This window comes from Arachis stenosperma, chromosome 10 (genome assembly GCF_014773155.1).
Source record: "Arachis stenosperma cultivar V10309 chromosome 10, arast.V10309.gnm1.PFL2, whole genome shotgun sequence".
NCBI lineage: Eukaryota > Viridiplantae > Streptophyta > Magnoliopsida > Fabales > Fabaceae > Arachis > Arachis stenosperma.
Window position 1 is genome coordinate 33,652,769 of NC_080386.1, and position 17,956 is coordinate 33,670,724.

The 17,956-nt window shown below is 38.5% G+C and overlaps 1 non-coding gene across 1 annotated transcript; it reads left to right on the plus strand.

Annotated features, from left to right (window-relative positions):
• Positions 1-10,819: 10,819 nt before the first annotated feature.
• On the plus strand, positions 10,820-10,927 carry LOC130959738 (small nucleolar RNA R71). Its single transcript, XR_009078805.1, has one exon. It is a non-coding gene; the product is annotated as a small nucleolar RNA R71 (small nucleolar RNA).
• The last annotated feature ends 7,029 nt before the right edge of the window (positions 10,928-17,956 follow it).

Here is a 17,956-nt window from a genome sequence, read left to right on the forward strand (position 1 = left end):
ACCCTTACTCACGTAAGGTTTATTACTTGGACGACCTAGTGCACTTGCTGGTTAGTTGTGCGAAATTGTAAAAAAGAGTTGAGATTATAATTGTGCGTACCAAGTTGTTGGCGCCATTGAGATCACAATTTCATGCACCAATGACACAGATCAATCACAGAGGGGTATTTATCCAAATGAAAATCAAGTCTTCCAACCTCAAGACAATAGGCCATTTGAAATGGTGACTGGCCGTATGTCTTTAGATTCTAGACTTAACATGCCGTCGATGTTTGGGCATTCTGGGGATCCATATGGATGGGTCGTTTCCCCTTTGACTCAGGAAGGAGTGGGCTCGATCGAGGCGTTGAATTTGTTGATCCTGAAGTTCCTAGTGGGATCATTCCTCGTTTTGATCTTAACACGGTTGCAACAACAATTCAGGAAGAGGTTGAGGCGGAGGAGGAAGAGCTATCATCAGATGCCTTCATACGCACCCTCGTGAATGCACCCCGGGATAGGGTGGATGATAGTAACAACAACGATGCCGATGATGACAATGGCAACACTGATGGTGACGATGATGATGACGATGATGGGGTAGTTGAGGATGCATGTACACCTGTGATGAGCGGATAATTTATACGCTTTTTGGCATTATTTTTACATAGTTTTTAGTAGGATCTAGCTACTTTTTAGTATATTTTTATTAGTTTTTAAGCAAAATTTACATTTCTGGACTTTACTATGAGTTTGTGTGTTTTTCTGTGATTTCAAGTATTTTCTAGCTGAAAATGAGGGACCTGAGCAAAAATCTGATTCAGAGGCTGAAAAAGGACTGCTGATGCTGTTGGATTCTAATCTCCTTGCACTCGAAATAGAATTTTTGGAGCTACGGAAACCCAAATGGCACGCTCTTAATTGCGTTGAAAAGTAGACATCCAGGGCTTTCCAGCAATATATAATAGTTCATACTTTGCCCGAGTTTAGACGAGTCAAACTGGCGTTGAACGCCAGATTTCTACCATATTCTGGCGTTAAACGCCAAAATCAAGTTGCAAGCTCGAGTCAAACGCTAGAAACAAGTTACAAACTGGCGTTTAACTCCAAGGAAGACCTCTACACGTGAAAGCTTCAATGCTCAGCCCAAGCACACACCAAGTGGGCCCGGAAGTGGATTTTTGCATCATTTACTTATTTCTGTAAATCCTAGTAACTAGTTTAGTATAAATAGAACTTTTTACTATTATATTAGACATCATCTTTGGACGTTTAGTCCTTAGACCAAGGTCTTGGTTATTCTGGTTCCCTCTCTGGGGCCGAAGCCAATGAACACCATTATCACTTATGTATTTTCAACGGTGGAGTTTCTACACACCATAGATTAAGGTGTGGAGCTCTGCTGTTCCTCGAGTATTAATGCAATTACTACTATTTTCTATTCAATTCATGCTTATTCCTATTCTAAGATATCCATTCGCACACAAGAACATGATGAATGTGATGATTATGTGAGACTCATCACCATTCTCACTTATGAACGCGTGATTGACAACCACTTCCGTTCTACATGAAAACAAGCTTGAATGCATATCTCTTGGATTTCTAATCAATGATTCACATCGACTCCTCTCTAACAATGGGGCATCTGAATCGGAGATTAAAATCTTCGTGGTATAGGCTAGAATCCATTGGCAGCATTCCTGAGATCCGGAAAGTCTAAACCTTGTTTGTGGTATTCCGAGTAGGATCTGGGACGGGATGACTGTGACAAACTTCAAACTCATGACTGTAGGGCATAGTGACAGATGCAAAAGGATAGTAAATCCTATTCCTACACGATCGAGAACCAACAGCTGATTAGCCATACGATATCTGTGCATGGTATTTTTCATCCGAGATGAGAAATCTGACAGTTGATTAGCCGTACAGAAACCGTAGAGGACCATTTTCACTGAGAGAACAGGAAGTAGCCATTGACAACGGTGACACCCAACATACAGCTTGCCATAGAAAGGAGTATGAAGGATTGGATGAAGGCAATAGGAAAGCAGACATTCAGAAGGAACAACGAATCTCCATACACTTATATGAAATTCCCACCAGTGAATTGCATAAGTATCTCTATCTTTATTTTATGTTTATTTATCTTTTAATTATCAAAACTCTATAACCATTTGAATCCACCTGACTAAGATTTACAAGATGACCATAGCTTGCTTCAAGCTGACAATCTCCGTGGGATCGACCTTTACTCACGTAAGGTTTATTACTTGGACGACCCAGTGCACTTGCTGGTTAGTTGTGCAAAGTTGTGAAAAAGAGTTGAGATTACAATTATGCGTACCAAGTTATTGGCACCAATGAGATCACAATTTCGTGCACCAACCTGCCACAGGTATCATAAATTGTGTTCGCGATAAGGGTTACAACTTACGGACTGATCCTCCACGAAGAAGTCGAAACCAATTTACCCTGTCAACAATCAAGAAGAATGTTGGAAAAAAATGAAGAGTATGGCCAAGGTAGTAAAGAACAAGTTTACTAAGTAGTCTCTCCTCATGTGAACTTTGTTGGACTTTGTTGTTATCATGGTTTGACTCATTTAGGACTTTGTTTTTTTTTTTTTTTTTGTGTGTGAAGATATGGACTATGTTGGAATTTGTTCTTATTGTGGTTTGAGTCCTTTTGGACAACATGTTATTTTATTTTGTGAAGACATGGCTATGTTGGACTTTGTTCTTATTGTGCTTTGGGTATTTGTTGGACTGTATTGTTTACAATTTTTTCATCCATCATTACTTTGCTTGATTTGTAGTTAATTGACACTTCACGCGAGGATTTAAACTAGACAAAAAATTAGAACAGAGGATAATAAAAAATAATTGGAGAATTTAAACTATACAAAAAATTAGAACAACAGTTCACTATAAACGTTAACAACTCAACCATCCCGAGTAGGAACATTATTCCCTGCACTTGATCCACCCCTATGAGGACATCTACTATGGATGTGAACCTCCGCACCACATAGCCTGCACCGCCTTGGAGCACACATCTTGCGCATGTCCATTTCATTCAAAAATCGAGTTATTTTTGGCCGACCCTTACATGCTCTCCTAAGGTTAGGATTAGGTATCATCCTTAGTCCTTCAACCACTGGCTATGTAGTTGGGTTTCCCAGTGGCCTAAACCTGGCTCTATAGACCTTTCTGATCTCATCCATCCGATAAACCTCATTCACATAAACTTGCCAATCAAAATTGGAAATTAATGCAAGTAAAAGCGAACAAGATCAAAACTAGTGAAAATGCATAAAAGAAGCCTTGACTTGGAATGAGGATCCAAGGAATCCTATCATCGCCGTAACCATGACTATGGTAATTATGATGAGTCAATCTTGCCTAGTCAACCCCAACCATCGAGGAGTAAGTCAAGCAAGCATAATTGACCTTAATCCATAAGTCCTAGCCAACTTACCAAACTAGTTTATAAAATGCTAGCGTCAATGAAAACAAGAGTCAACTAATTACCCAAGAATTATCATTAAATGTCGGACATTATGACTCTAGTATCCTAGGAACTCAAACCGCAAGCCAAGGTGTGAAAATCTATTCAAAACCTAAAGTTGGCATTTTCACAAACACCTTGTGTGCATAAAAGTAAAGCATGGAAAATTGCAAGGAAAATTAGAGAACTATAACCAACTATCAATAAAATCAACAATAAACGTCCAAACAAACATAAAGAAAGCATGAAACATTAAATTCATCAATCAAAACTTCAAGAAACTCAAAATTGCAATTATAAACAAGTAACTTGAACCAAAGAAAATGAAAGTAAATGTGCTATAATTGAAGAGGAAATTGAGAGTACTTACAATAAAGATGAGCAAAATCAAAGATCAAAGCATCTATAAAACGCTACAATGGAGATGGAAATTAAACCCTAATAGAGCAATTTACTCTACACTACTCCTACTCCTATGGAAGCTTCCTATACTACTACTAATGAGCTCTCTTGATAAGTGTTGAATTATCCTTTATATAGCACTCCAAAACAGCAATTCAGCCTTCCAAAAATGAGCCAAGGGCCTCTAATTTTGCGCAGCACGTGTTTCATTAATGCAATCACGTGCAGGGACCTGTGCGGACGCACAGACGTGTGCGTCCGCACACTCGGCTAAAAATTGACCTGTGCGTACGCACAGGTGCTTGTGTGCACGCACACATGGATTTTCTCGCTTGTGCACATGTACGCAGGGCTGTATGCACGCACACTTTGCTATGTGTAATTTTCCTTGTTTTCTTCATGTTTTCTCCCTTGTACATGCTTTCTTCCACTTTTGTCCATCCATTCTTGCCTAAATGACCTGAAATTACTCAACAAACAAGTCATGGCATCGAATGACATGAAAGTAGAATTAATTTTCCTAATTTAAGCATAAAATTGCATGTTTTCATATTTAGGCTCAATTTAGGGATCAAACACAAAAGTATACTATTTTGGTACTTAAGTGTGAGTTCATGTGCTAGAATCCATCCAAATTGAGTCAAAATATACCAACAAATATGGACTCATCAGTGCCCCTTTCAAAACGCCGTTGACACTCAACTAGATTCGTGGTCATATATCCCCATCTATATCCACTATCAAATGCCAAAGCATATTGATGTCGAGGGGTCCTATCTAACCACCGAGCAAATACCTCACCGCGGTCACGTAGTTGTTGGTATCGCGTATTAAATTCATGCACTGTCCTGGAATAGCCTGTTTCAAAAAATGACCGTTAGGCATTTACACACATTGAAAAGATTCGAAATTCTATAATGTTAAAGTCTATTTTCCAATGTTGACAATAAGCTTTTGCAAGTACGGTGCCTTGAATTTTCTCAAAAAGTTTGCTGCTATGTGCCTAATACAATGCATGTGGATAGCTCTCGGAGGATCCCATGCTCAATTATTACGGGCTATGGCTGAAGTAATGGACTCATGACGGTCAGAAATAAGACCCATACCATCCCGAGTCATGACATGTCTTCTCAAATTAGAAAGAAAAAGGTACCATGCATCAGCACTCTCCCCTTCGACAATGGGGCAAACGCAATAGGCACAATATTCCCGTTGCCATCTTGTGATACTGCAACCATCAGAACTCCCTTGTATTTTCTGTATAAGTGTGTGCCATCTACCTGCACAATTGGTTTGAAATGTCTGAATGCTCTATGGTGCACGAAATCGTGATCACTACAACTTCGCACAACTAACCAGCAAGTGCACTGGGTCGTCCAAGTAATAAACCTTACGCGAGTAAGGGTCGATCCCACGGAGATTGTTGGTATGAAGCAAGCTATGGTTACCTTGTAAATCTTAGTCAGGCAGACTCAAATGGGTATAGATGATGAATAAAACATAAAGATAGAGATAGAGATACTTATGTATATCATTGGTGAGAGCTTCAGATAAGCGTATAAAGATGCCTTCCCTTCCGTCTCTCTGCTTTCCTACTGTCTTCATCCAATCCTTCTTACTCCTTTCCATGGCAAGCTTATGCAAGGGTTTCATCGTTGTCAGTGGCTACCTCCCATCCTCTCAGTGAAAACATTCCTATGCTCTGTCACAGCATATGGCTAATCATCTGTCGGTTCTCGGTCAGGCCGGAATAGAATCCAGTGATTCTTTTGCGTCTGTCACTAACGCCCCGCCTGCTAGGAGTTTGAAGCACGTCACAGTCATTCAATCATTGAATCCTACTCAGAATACCACAGACAAGGTTAGACCTTCCGGATTCTCTTGAATGCCGCCATCAGTTCTCGCCTATACCACGAAGATTTCGGTTAAAGAATCCAAGAGATAAACATTAGAGCCTTGTTTGCTTGTAGAACAGAAGTGGTTGTCAGTCACTTTGTTCATAAGTGAGAATGATGATGAGTGTCACATAATCATCACATTCATCAAGTTCTTGAGTGCGAATGAATATCTTGGAATAAGAACAAGCAGAATTGAAGAGAAGAACAATAGTAATTGCATTAATACTCGAGGTACAGCAGAGCTCCACACCTTAATCTATGGTGTGTAGAAACTCCACCGTTGAAAATACATAAGAACAAAAGTGATCATTGGTTTCGGCCCCAGAGAGGGAACCAGAAGAACCAAGATCTGATCTAAGAACTAGATGTCCGAAGATCAAAATACAATAGTAAAAGGTCCTACTTATAGAGAACTAGTAGCCTAGGGTGTACATAGATGAGTAAATGACATAAAAATCCACTTCCGGGCCCGCTTGGTGTGTGCTTGGGCTGAGCAAAGAAGCATTTTCGTGTAGAGACTCTCCTTGGAGTTAAACGCCAGCTTTTATGCCAGTTTGGGCGTTTAACTCCCATTCTGGTGCCAGTTCCGGTGTTTAACGCTGGAATTTCTGAGGGTGACTTTGAACGCCGGTTTGGGCCATCAAATCTTGAGCAAAGTATGGACTATCATATATTGCTGGAAAGCCCAGGATGTCTAATTTCCAACGCCGTTGAGAGCGCGCCAATTGGGCTTTTGTAGCTCCAGAAAATTCACTTCGAGTGCAGGGAGGTCAGAATCTAACAGCATCTGCAGTCCTTTTCAGTCTCTGAATCAGATTTTTGCTCAGGTCCCTCAATTTCAGCCAGAAAATACCTGAAATCACAGAAAAACACACAAACTCATAGTAAAGTCGAGAAAAGTGAATTTTAACTAAAAACTAATAAAAATATACTAAGAACTCAACTAAAACTACTAAAAACATACTAAAAACAATGCCAAAAAGGGTACAAATTATCCGCTCATCACAACACCAAACTTAAATTGTTGCTTGTCCTCAAGCAACTGAAAATCAGATAAGATAAAAAGAAGAGAATATACTATAGACTCCAAATTATCAATGAAACTTAGCTCCAAATTAGATGAGCGGGACTAGTAGCTTTTTGCCTCCGAACAGTTTTGGCATCTCACTTTATCCTTTGAAATTCAGAATGATTGGCTTCTTTAGGAACTCAGAATCCAGATAGTGTTATTGATTCTCCTAGTTAAGTATGATTATTCTTGAACACAGCTACTTATTGAGTCTTGGCCGTGGCCCAAAGCACTCTGTCTTCCAGTATTACCACCGGATACATACATGCCACAGACACATAATTGGGTGAACCTTTTCAGATTATGACTCAGCTTTGCTAGAGTCCCCAATTAGAGGTGTCCAGGGTTCTTAAGCACACTCTTTTTGCCTTGGATCATAGCTTTATTTCTTTCTTTTTCTTTCTTTTTTCTTTCTTTTTCTCTTTCTCCTTCCCTTTTTTTTTTCGTTTTTCTCCTTCTTTTTCTCTCTTTTTTTTTGTATTCACTGCTTTTTCTTGCTTCAAGAATCATGTTTATGATTTTTCAGATCCTCAGTAACATGTCTCCTTTTTCATCATTCTTTCAAGAGCCAACAATTTTAACATTCATGAACAACAAATTCAAAAGACATATGCACTGTTTAAGCATACATTCAGAAAACAAAAAGTATTGTCACCACATCAAACTAATTAAGCTAGTTTTAAAGATGAATTCAAAATCCTGTACTTCTTGTTCTTTTGTGATAAAAACAGTTTTCATTTAAGAAAGGTGATGGATTCATGGGACATTCATAACTTTAAGGCATAGACACTAAGACACTAATGATCATAAGACACAAACATAGATAACATAAGCACTAAAAATTCGAAAAACAAGAAAATAAAGAACAAGGAGATTAAAGAACGGGTCCACCTCAGTGATGGCGGCTTGTTCTTCCTCTTGAAGGTCTTATGGAGTGCTTGAGCTCCTCAATGTCTCTTCCTTGTCTTTGTTGCTCCTCTCTCATGATTCTTTGATCTTCTCTAATTTCATGGAGGAGAATGGAGTGTTCTTGGTGCTCCACCCTTAGTTGTCCCATGTTGGAACTCAATTCTCCTAGGGAGGTGTTGATTTGCTCCCAATAGTTTTGTGGAGGAAAGTGCATCCCTTGAGGTATCTCAGGGATTTCATGATGAGTGGGATCTCTTGTTTGCTCCATCCTTTTCTTAGTGATGGGCTTGAGGTCATGCCTTCTCAGTTGAACCGGCTTCCCTCTTGAGTTTCTCTTCCATTGAGCGCCCTCTTCACAAATGTTTATGAGGACTTGGTCCAACCTTTGATCAAAGTTGACCCTTTTTTAGTTTGAAAGGGATCTCGGGGATCACTTTCTTCAAGGCCACAACTTCATAGAAGTGGTCTTGATGCACCCTTGAGATGAATCTCTCCATCTCCCATGACTCGGAGGTGGAAGCTTTTGCCTTCCCTTTCCTCTTTCTAGAGGTTTCTCCGGCCTTGGATGCCATAAATGGTTATGGAAAAACAAAAAGCAATGCTTTTACCACACCAAACTTAAAAGGTTTGCTCGTCCTCGAGCAAAAGAAGAAAGAAGAGAGTAGAAGAAGAAGAAATGGAGGAGAGGGAGATGGCTTTGCGGTTTGGCCATGTATGGGTGGGTTTGGGAGGGAAAGTGGTTTGAATTTGAAGGGTGAGGTAGGTGGGGTTTTATGAAGGCTGGATGTGAGTGGTGAAGAGAAAGATGGGATTTGATAGGTGAAGGGTTTTTGGGGAAGAGGTATTGAGGTGATTGGTGAATGGGTGAAGAAGAGAGAGGGTGGTGGGGTTGGTGGGGATCCTGTGGAGTCCACAGATCCTGAGGTGTCAAGGAAAAGTCATCCCTGCACCAAATGGTATGCAAAATCACGTTTTGAGCCAATTCTGGCGTTAAACGCCGGGCTGGTGCCCATTTCTGGCGTTTAACGCCAGGTTCTTGCCCTTTCCTGGCGTTTAACGCCAGTCTGGTGCCCCTTTCTGGCGTTAAACGCCCAGAATGGTGCCAGACTGGGCGTTAAACGCCCATCTGCTAGCCTCACTGGCGTTTAAACGCCAGTGGGTTCTTCCTCCAGGGTGTGCTGTTTTTCTTCCTGTTTTTCATTCTGTTTTTGCTTTTTCAATTGATTTTGTGACTTCTTATGATCATCAACCTACAAAAAAATATAAAATAACAAAGGAAAATAGATAAAATATAATCATTGGGTTGCCTCCCAACAAGCGCTTCTTTAATGTCAGTAGCTTGACAGAGGGCTCTCATGGAGCCTCACAGATACTCAGAGCAATGTTGGAACCTCCCAAAACCAAACTTAGAGTTTGAATGTGGGGGTTCAACACCAAACTTAGAGTTTGGTTGTGGCCTCCCAACACCAAACTTAGAGTTTGACTGTGGGGGCTCTGTTTGACTCTGATTTGAGAGAAGCTCTTCATGCTTCCTCTCCATGGTGATAGAGGGATATCCTTGAGCCTTAAACACATAGGATTTTTCATTCACTTGAATGATCAGTTCACCTCCATCAACATCAATCACAGCCTTTGCTGTGGCTAGGAAGGGTCTGCCAAAGATGATAGATTCATCCATGCACTTTCCAGTCTCTAGGACTATGAAATCAGCAGGGATGTAATGGTCTTCAATCTTCACCAGAACATCCTCTACAAGTCCATAAGCTTGTTTCTTTGAATTGTCTGCCATCTCTAGTGAGATTCTTGCAGCTTGTACCTCAAAGATCCCTAGCTTCTCCATTACAGAGAGAAGCATGAGGTTTACACTTGACCCTAAGTCACACAGAGCCTTCTTGAAGGTCATGGTGCCTATGGCATAAGGTATTGAAAACTTCCCAGGATCTTGTCTCTTTTGAGGTAATTTCTGCCTAGACAAGTCATCCAGTTCTTTGGTGAGCAAAGGGGGTTCATCCTCCCAAGTCTCATTTCCAAATAACTTGTCATTTAGCTTCATGATTGCTCCAAGGTATTTAGCAACTTGCTCTTCAGTGACATACTCATCCACTTCAGAGGAAGAATACTCATCAGAGCTCATGAATGGCAGAAGTAAATCCAATGGAATCTCTATGGTCTCATTTTGAGCCTCAGATTCCCAGGGTTCCTCATTAGGGAACTCTGTGGAGGCTAGTGCACGCCCCTTGAGGTCTTCCTCACTGGCGTCCACTTCCTCTCTTTCCTCTCCAAATTCGGCCATGTTGATGGCCTTGCACTCTCCTTTTGGATTTTCTTCTGTGTTGCTTGGAAGAGTACTTGGAGGGAGTTCAATAACTTTCTTGCTCAGCTGTCCCACTTGTGCCTCCAAATTCCTAATGGAGGACCTTGTTTCAGTCATGAAACTTTGAGTGGTTTTAATTAGATCAGAGACCATGGTTGCTAAGTCAGAGGTGTTCTGCTTAGAATTCTCTGTCTGTTGCTGAGAAGATGATGGAAAAGGCTTGCCATTGCTAAACCTGTTTCTTCCACCATTATTGTTGTTGAAACCTTGTTGAGGTCTCTCTTGATTCTTCCATGAGAAATTTGGGTGATTTCTCCATGAAGAATTATAGGTGGTTCCATAGGGTTCTCCTAGGTAATTCACCTCTTCCATTGAAGGGTTCTCAGGATCATAAGCTTCTTCTTCAGATGAAGCATCCTTAGTACTGCTTGGTGCATTTTGCATTCCAGACAGACTTTGAGAAATCAAATTGACTTGTTGAGTCAATATCTTGTTCTGAGCCAGAATGGCATTCAGAGTATCAATCTCAAGAACTCCTTTCCTCTGATTAGTCCCATTGTTCACAGGATTCCTTTCAGAAGTGTACATGAATTGGTTATTTGCAACCATTTCAATGAGCTCTTGAGCTTCTGTAGGCGTCTTCTTCAGATGAAGAGATCCTCCAGCAGAGCTATCCAAAGACATTTTGGATAGTTCAGAAAGACCATCATAGAAAATACCTATGATGTTCCATTCAGAAAGCATGTCAGTAGGACATTTTCTGATCAATTGTTTGTATCTTTCCCAAGCTTCATAGAGGGATTCTCCATCCTTCTGTCTGAAGGTTTGGACTTCCACTCTAAGCTTACTCAATTTTTGAGGTGGAAAGAACTTTGCCAAGAAGGCATTGACTAGCTTTTCCCATGAGTCCAGGCTTTCTTTAGGTTGTGAGTCCAACCATGTCCTAGCTCTGTCTCTTACAGCAAAAGGGAATAGCATAAGCCTGTAGACCTCAGGGTCAACCCCATTAGTCTTGACTGTGTCACAAATTTGCAAGAACTCAGCTAAAAACTGATGAGGATCTTCCAATGGAAGTCCATGGAACTTGCAATTCTGTTGCATTAGAGAAACTAATTGAGGCTTAAGCTCAAAGTTGTTTGCTCCAATGGCAGGGATAGAGATGCTTCTCCCATAGAAGTCGGGAGTAGGTGCAGTAAAGTCACCAAGCACCTTCCTTGCATTGTTGGTATTGTTGTTGTTTTCAGCTGCCATGGGTTCTTCTTCTTTGAAGATTTCTGTCAGGTCCTCTATAGAGAATTCTGCTTTAGCTTCTCTTAGCTTTCGCTTCAAGGTCCTTTCAGGTTCAGGGTCAGCTTCAACAAGAATGCCTTTGTCTTTGTTCCTGCTCATGTGAAAGAGAAGAGAACAAGAAAATATGGAATCCTCTATGTCACAGTATAGAGATTCCTTGAGGTGTCAGAGGAACAGAAAAATAGAAGAAAGAGGTAGAAGAATTCGAACTTAGTGAGATAGAGTTCGAATTGTGCATTGAGGAGGAGTGGTACTCCAAAAATAGAAAGATGTGAGAAGAGGGGAAGAAATTTCGAAAGTTAGGTTAAAAAGATTTTAAAAAACATTTTGAAAAACTTGAATTGATTTTCGAAAACTAAGAATGGAGAAGAAATCAAGTAATTTTAGAAAAAGATTTTGAAATTAGAAGTTAAAAAGATATGATTGAAAATTATTTTGAAAAAGATATGATTGAAAAATTATGGTCTAAAAAATGTGATTGAAGAGATATGATTTGAAAACAATTTTAAAAAGATTTGATTTTAAAAAAATAATGACTTGCCTAACAAGAAAAGATATGATTCAAACATTAAACCTCTCTCAACAGAAAAGGCAACATACTTAAATTGTTCAATCAAATCATTAATTGTTAGCAAGTATCTTTGAAAAAGGAAAGAAATTGATTTTGAAAACATTTGATTGAAAAGATATGATTTGAAAAAGATTTGATTTTGAAAAACTTTGAAGATTTGAAAATTGAATTGAAAAACAAAATCTTCCCCCTTGTGCCATCCTGGCGTTAAACGCCCAGAATGGTGCACATTCTGGCGTTTAACGCCCAATGCACTACCTTTTTGGGCGTTAAACGCCCAGCTAGGTACCCTGGCTGGCGTTTAAACGCCAGTCTGTCCTACTTCACTGGGCGTTTTGAACGCCCAGTTTTTTCTGTATAATTCCTCTGCAGTATGTTCTGAATCTTCAATTCTCTGTATTATTGACTTGAAAAGACACAAATTAAAAATATTTTTGGATTTTTAATAATGAAGAAATAATCAAAATGTAATTAAAATCAAATAACAATGCATGCAAGACACCAAACTTAGCAGTTTGTATACTACTGACACTAACAACATGAGAATGCATATGAGAAACACAAAACACTCAAGTCAATAGAATTCAAAGATCAAAACAAGAAAATCATCAAGAACAACTTGAAAATTAATGAAGACACATGCATAAATTCGAAAAAATGCAAGAAGAACAGAAACATGCAATTGACACCAAACTTAAAATGAGACACTAGACTTAAACAAGAAATATTTTTTTGGTTTTTATGATTTTGTAATTTTTTTGGATTTTTCGAAAATTAAGTGGAAGAAGAAAATAAAAGTATCAAAATTCTTAATGAGAATTCCAGGAATCATGCAATGTTAGTCTAAAGCTTTAGTCTAAAGGAATTAGACATAGCTAGCTAAGCTTCAGCAGGACATTGCATTCAAGAGCTAAATTGATGATGATCAATCAGCTTTGGTGATGATAAGAACATCACCTTGAAACCCTAGAATTCATTCTTAAGAACTCTGAAGAAAAATAATACACAATCTAAGCAACAAGATGAACCGTCAGTTGTCCATACACAAAACAATCCCCGGCAACGGCGCCAAAAACTTGGTGCACGAAATCGTGATCACTACAACTTCGCACAACTAACCAGCAAGTGCACTGGGTCGTCCAAGTAATAAACCTTACGCGAGTAAGGGTCGATCCCACAGAGATTGTTGGTATGAAGCAAGCTATGGTTACCTTGTAAATCTTAGTCAGGCAGACTCAAATGGGTATAGATGATGAATAAAACATAAAGATAGAGATAGAGATACTTATGTATATCATTGGTGAGAGCTTCAGATAAGCGTATAAAGATGCCTTCCCTTCCGTCTCTCTGCTTTCCTACTGTCTTCATCCAATCCTTCTTACTCCTTTCCATGGCAAGCTTATGCAAGGGTTTCACCGTTGTCAGTGGCTACCTCCCATCCTCTCAGTGAAAACGTTCCTATGCTCTGTCACAGCATATGGCTAATCATCTGTCGGTTCTCGGTTAGGCCGGAATAGAATCCAGTGATTCTTTTGCGTCTGTCACTAACGCCCCGCCTGCTAGGAGTTTGAAGCACGTCACAGTCATTCAATCATTGAATCCTACTCAGAATACCACAGACAAGGTTAGACCTTCCGGATTATCTTGAATGCCGCCATCAGTTCTCGCCTATACCACGAAGATTCCGGTTAAAGAATCCAAAAGATAAACATTAGAGCCTTGTTTGCTTGTAGAACAGAAGTGGTTGTCAGTCACTTTGTTCATAAGTGAGAATGATGATGAGTGTCACATAATCATCACATTCATCAAGTTCTTGAGTGCGAATGAATATCTTGGAATAAGAACAAGCAGAATTGAAGAGAAGAACAATAGTAATTGCATTAATACTCGAGGTACAGCAGAGCTCCACACCTTAATCTATGGTGTGTAGAAACTCCACCGTTGAAAATACATAAGAACAAAAGTGATCATTGGTTTCGGCCCCAGAGAGGGAACCAGAAGAACCAAGATCTGATCTAAGAACTAGATGTCCGAAGATCAAAATACAATAGTAAAAGGTCCTACTTATAGAGAACTAGTAGCCTAGGGTGTACATAGATGAGTAAATGACATAAAAATCCACTTCCGGGCCCGCTTGGTGTGTGCTTGGGCTGAGCAAAGAAGCATTTTCGTGTAGAGACTCTCCTTGGAGTTAAACGCCAGCTTTTATGCCAGTTTGGGCGTTTAACTCCCATTTTGGTGCCAGTTCCGGCGTTTAACGCTGGAATTTCTGAGGGTGACTTTGAACGCCGGTTTGGGCCATCAAATCTTGGGCAAAGTATGGACTATCATATATTGCTGGAAAGCCCAGGATGTCTACTTTCCAACGCCGTTGAGAGCGCGCCAATTGGGCTTCTGTAGCTCCAGAAAATTCACTTCGAGTGCAGGGAGGTCAGAATCCAACAGCATCTGCAGTCCTTTTCAGTCTCTGAATCAGATTTTTGCTCAGGTCCCTCAATTTCAGCCAGAAAATACCTGAAATCACAGAAAAACACACAAACTCATAGTAAAGTCCAGAAAAGTGAATTTTAACTAAAAACTAATAAAAATATACTAAGAACTCAACTAAAACTACTAAAAACATACTAAAAACAATGCCAAAAAGGGTACAAATTATCCGCTCATCACTCTAATACAAGGGTAAAAACTCCAGAACACATGTTGTAATACCCGGGTATCCTGAGCCAACTCATCTCCTCGATAAACAGGCAACGCACAACTGTTGATGTTTCTTTGTTACACATAGCTTCAAACCATGTTGGCAGAGCCTCATATGAGGCCTCCCAACCACCAAAAATTTCTCCACTTCTTTTTGTTTTGCCAACCATGCTTTGCGATAGCTCACGGTGTAATTGACCTTTGCTTGCACATCTGCAATCACAAATTGCACTTTTAGAGATGGGTCAGCTTCAACTAATGGCTTTATCGCTTCTGCGATTGTGTCTGAGTCTAACTTGCAATAGTCTTGAGAAATGGTGGATCTGGTGCAAGTGTGACTACCGTTATAACACCTTATTTCCTAGCAATATTTCTTTCGGATCAGACTTACCCTAATAAGCCAATCACTATTACTGCCATATTGTACACATTTGGCATAAACTGTCGTTGGTTCAGATACGTATACCTGGTAGTCAACTCCTCTACGAATTGTATACTCTTTGATGGCTGCAACCACAACTTCTCTAGAACTGAATTCCATCCCAATAACAAATTCGTCGTCTGCAACAATAGGTGGGTCTGCAATAATACCACAAAAAGTAATTATACAATATGATTTACCAACCATGGCAGAATCCACATCTCATAGTACAGAAAATATATCTACTCTCTTATTATCATATTCACATACCAGCAGTCACATACTCAAGAAACTCTGGTGCATTTAATGCCGTAAGGTCCAAAGTGTGCATAAAAGATGGCTCCCCAAACAAATGTTAGCTTGCTGGGACATTTGCCACTTCTTCTACATCTGGCTCATTAATGCAATCAACATCGTCTCCATCTACGTTTGAATCATCTATTTCATAGTTGCCTTCAAAATCATCTTCGCTTTCACTATAGTAACCTTCCTAATCCATGCCTCCATCGGCTTCTTCAACACCATAAGTCAAGTGTTCGAGTTCAACGTATAGCTCGATGACAAAGTCTTGTGGTCGACTTTCGTGATATATTGAAAATATTTCTTACATTGTTGCTTCATCAGTGACATGCTTCATCTTAAATTGTATGAATCCTCCAAATACTATTACAGGATATCTGTACACAACACTAGTCACTCTTTTCAATATATGAGGATCTATCCTTTCACAAATTAATCCTTTTAGTTCTTCAAATAATATGGTGAAAGGAACAACAATATCATATAAATTCTCACACATAAATTTTACACCTTTAGATGTCTGAAATAAAATTTGACCATTATAATACACTCTCAAACAAACTCTATCACCCATTTTTTTCAATATTTTTTAAAAAAATAGATACAATCGCAACAAATTCATAAGAACGAAAAAAGAAAACAGAGATGTAGAGTAGAAAAAAGAACAATAAGACAAGAAAGATGAATGCGAAGCCTGACTGAGACCTTATTTGTAGCCGTTGCAATTATTTTTTTTTTTAATTTTTTGAACAAATCGCCCCCTTCATATGCCAAGTCACCCTCACCATACCTCAAGTCGCCCCTACCATCTATCAATTCGCCCCCTCCATTTTGTTCTATAAAAAGAAAAAAAAAACTTCTTGCATTTTTGCAGTCATCGCTCTCCCCGTTTTTTAGCTTTTCTTTCTCGTTTTCTGTTCGTTCACAAATCATTGGCAGCGATTTCTGCCACTGTCCAATATTCAAGTAAAACCCAGATTCACATTATAACGGGGAATAACACCAAAAGCACACTTTTTTATTTTACATATTGGGGAGAAGATGGTGTATAACACGATTATGGGCATCCATGGTGCTTCACGCAGATGTGACGACTGCGATGAAGAAATTGGACTGTCCAATTTGACGCCAGTAATTGGACGATCCGATTAGGGGCTGAGAGGGTACACAAATTGGACCGTCCGATTTGTGCCCCCAGCCACGTGTTGTGTATGCAAGTGTCCCCCCACCAAGATGTATACATGCCTTTACTGATTGAATGCCCCCCATTCCCTTTCACTTTCAAGCAGCAACGAAAATCTCTTCTCCTCCAACCTCACCACCAGCTTCGTTCTTCCATGGCCCTCCATTGATGAAGCTTTAAAGTAAAAAAAATTGGACCACTCCTTTTTAACAATGCCTAGAAGAAGAAAAATAAAAGATGTCAATCATCCGGAGCTTCACATTACTAATTATCTTGATCATCCTAACTATGTAAGTTTTTATTTTAGAAAATTTTATTTTAATTAAAATAATAATTATTATAATGTTAGAGATTAGTAGTTTATTATGATGATAATGTTAGAAATTAGTGTAGTAATAATTTTTGTATATTTTAATCTGATTAAAATAATTTTAGGAATTAGTAATATTAGATTATAATGCAGAGATTAGGGATTAATATAATAATATTATTTAGAAGGAAGAATTATGGTACATTATGATAATAAATTAATTATTGTTATTAATAGGATAATTGCAATAATAATAATAATAATACTATTATTAAAAATGGAGATATGATAAATAAAATAATTATTATTAATGAATTTATTGGAATAATAATAATAATAATAATAATAATAATAATAATAATAATAATAATAATAATAATAATAATAATTGTTATTTACTACTGATGGTTTAATTATTATTATTAGAATACAACAGTAATATTAAGATTGGTAGTACGTGTGATAATAAATCATTTAATTAGTATTAATTGTTAGTAATAAATAATTTTTTTGTAGTAATAATATTTATTATTAAGCTTTTCGTAAGATAGTAAAATAAATATTATAATTTAAAAATTATTAAATTAATTACTTTTGTTATAAGTATAACATAAATATTTAATAAAGGATTAATGATTGATTTATTGTTGTATATATGTTGTTAGAAAAGAATTGAATAGTTACTTGAATATTAGTATATAATATAATAGTTATTTATTTAGCAGTATTGTTATTATTATTATTATTATTGATTGTGGATATGTTTTACTGGTTATTTGATAATGAAAATTTGATTTTGTTAAATTTAATTTGTTAATTAATTAATATTATGTTTGTGTTTAGGGTTCTAGAATGTTGCAATGTGACCATTACATGCCACCGGATTGGTACAATCCAATAGTGGAGGGGTATTTACGGGACACCAGCTTTTATCATGTTTTACAGATTGGAGTTGTCAAATGTCAGTCGGCATTGAATAATGCTCTGATCGAGAGATGGCGCCCTGAGAGTCACACATTTCATTTTCTGGTTGGTGAGTGTGCCGTAACACTAGAGGATGTGGCGTTAATTCTTGGTCTTCCGACGAATGATTTGCCAGTTAC